The sequence below is a fragment of the Mobula birostris genome, chromosome 5 (assembly GCF_030028105.1).
Source record: "Mobula birostris isolate sMobBir1 chromosome 5, sMobBir1.hap1, whole genome shotgun sequence".
Classification (NCBI taxonomy): domain Eukaryota; kingdom Metazoa; phylum Chordata; class Chondrichthyes; order Myliobatiformes; family Myliobatidae; genus Mobula; species Mobula birostris.
In genome coordinates, this window is record NC_092374.1 from 80,638,454 (window position 1) to 80,641,279 (window position 2,826).

Consider the following 2,826-nt stretch of genomic DNA (forward strand, 5'->3'; position numbering starts at 1 on the left):
TGTGTCAGTGTCACAGTGAGGGGTGTGGGGTGTGTCAGTGTTACAGTGAGGAGTGTGGGGTGTGTCAGTGTCACAGGGAGGGGTGTGGGGTGTGTCAGTGTCACAGTGAGGGTGTGGGTGTGTCAGTGTCACAGTGAGGGGTGTGGGGTGTGTCAGTGTTACAGTGAGGGGTTTGGGGGGTGTCAGTGTCACAGTGAGGGGTGTGGGGTGTGTCAGTGTCACAGTGTGTGTGTGGGGTGTGTCAGTGTTACAGTGAGGGGTGTGGGTTGTGTCAGTGTCACAGTGAGGGGTGTGGGGTGTGTCGGTGTTACAGTGAGGGTGTGGGGTGTGTCAGGGTTACAGTGAGGGGTTTGGGGGGTGTCGGTGTTTCAGTGTTACAGTGTGGGGTGTATCAGTGTCACAGTGAGGGGTGTGGGGTGTGTCAGTGTCACAGTGAGGGGTGTGGGGTGTGTCAGTGTTACAGTGAGGGGTGTGGGTTGTGTCAGTGTCACAGTGAGGGGTGTGGGGTGTGTCGGTGTTACAGTGAGGGGTGTGGGGTGTGTCAGTGTTACAGTGAGGGGTTTGGGGGGTGTCAGTGTCACAGTGAGGGGTGTGGGGTGTGTCAGTGTCACAGTGTGTGTGTGGGGTGTATCAGTGTCACAGTGAGGGGTGTGGGGTGTGTCAGTGTCACAGTGAGGGGTGTGGGGTGTTTCAGTGTTACAGTGAGGGTGTGGGGTGTGTCAGTGTCACAGTGAGGGGTGTGGTGTGTGTCGGTGTCACAGTGAGGGGTGCGGGGTGTGTCAGTGTCACAGTGAGGGTGTGGGGCGTGTCAGTGTCACAGTGAGGGTGTGGTGTGTGTCGGTGTTACTGTGGGGGTGTGGGGTGTGTCAGTGTCACAGTGAGGGGTGTGGGGTGTGTCAGTGTTACAGGGAGGGGAGTCGGGTGTATCAGTGTCACAGTGAGGGGTGTGGGGTGTGTCAGTGTTACAGTGAGGAGTGTGGGGTGTGTCAGTGTCACAGGGAGGGGTTTGGGGTGTGTCAGTGTCACAGTGAGGGTGTGGGTGTGTCAGTGTCACAGTGAGGGTGTGGGGTGTGTCAGTGTCACAGTGAGGGTGTGGGTGTGTCAGTGTCACAGTGAGGGGTGTGGGGTGTGTCAGTGTCACAGTGAGGGTGTGGGGTGTGTCAGTGTCACAGTGGGGGGTGTGGGGTGTGTCAGTGTCACAGTGAGGGTGTGGGTGTTTCAGTGTCACAGTGAGGGGTGTGGGGTGTTTCAGTGTCACAGTGAGGGGTGTGGGTTGTATCAGTGTCACAGTGAGGGGTGTGGGTTGTGTCAGTGTTACAGTGAGGGTGTAGGTGTGTCAGTGTCACAGTCAGTGGTGTGGGTTGTGTCAGTGTCACAGTGAGGGGTGTGAGTTGTGTCAGTGTTACAGTGAATGGTGTGGGCTGTATCAGTGTTACAGTGAGGGGTGTGGGTTGTGTCGGTGTTACAGTGAGGGTGTGGGTGTGTCAGTGTTACAGTGAGGGTGTGGGCTGTATCAGTGTTACAGTGGGAGGTGTGGGGTGTGTCAGTGTTACAGTGAGGCGTTTGGGGTGTGTCAGTGTCACAGTGAGGGGTGTGGGGTGTGTCAGTGTCACAGTGAGGTTGTGGGTTGTGTCAGTGTCACAGTGAGGGGTGTGGGTTGTGTCAGTGTTACAGTGAGGGTGTAGGTGTGTCAGTGTCACAGTCAGTGGTGTGGGTTGTGTCAGTGTCACAGTGAGGGGTGTGAGTTGTGTCAGTGTTACAGTGAATGGTGTGGGCTGTATCAGTGTTACAGTGAGGGGTGTGGGTTGTGTCGGTGTTACAGTGAGGGTGTGGGTGTGTCAGTGTTACAGTGAGGGTGTGGGCTGTATCAGTGTTACAGTGGGAGGTGTGGGGTGTGTCAGTGTTACAGTGAGGCGTTTGGGGGGTGTCAGTGTCACAGTGAGGGGTGTGGGGTGTATCAGTGTTACAGTGAGGGTGTGGGTTGTGTCAGTGTTACAGTGAGGGGTGTGGGGTGTATTAGTGTTACAGTGGGGGTGTGTGGGTTGTGTCAGTGTTACAGTGAGGGGTGTGGGGTGTGTCAGTGTCACAGTGAGGGTTGTGGGGTGTGTCAGTGTTACAGTGAGGGGTGTGGGGTGTGCAGTGTCACAGTGAGGGTTGTGGGGTGTGTCAGTGTTACAGTGAGGGGTGTGGGGTGTGTCAGTGTCACAGTGAGGATGTGAGGTGTTCAGTGTTACAGTGTGGGGTGTATCAGTGTTACAGTGAGGGGAGTCGGGTGTGTCAGTGTCACAGTGAAGGGGTGTGGGGTGTGTCAGTGTCACAGTGAGGGGTGTATCAGTGTTACAGTGAGGGTGTGGGGTGTATCAGTGTCACAGTGAGGGTGTGGGGTGTGTCAGTGTCACAGTGAGGGGTGTGGGGTGTATCAGTGTCACAGTGAGGGGTGTGGGGTGTGTCAGTATCACAGTGAGAGTGTGGGGTGTGTCAGTGTCACAGTGAGGGTGTGGGGTGTGTCAGTGTCACAGTGAGGGTGTGGGGTGTGTCAGTGTCACAGGGAGGTATTTGAGGTCTGGATATTGTTTGGGAAGATGCTGTATCGGAAAGTTGCTGGGCTGAGCTGACTTTTTACTTCAGGACTGTCCACCCCCGCCACGCCAGTCCCACACTCACAAAGAATATTGCCTTTGTGTTACACACATGGGATCTCTGAGGCATGACCCTCCCTGTCCGACACAGCAGGGGATCTGAGAAGCCAATTAGTTCTCACGCTGAGAATGACTTCTGTCCAAGTGTCGGCTGTCAGAGTGGCCAGTCTGCGTGTGTGCTCCATCC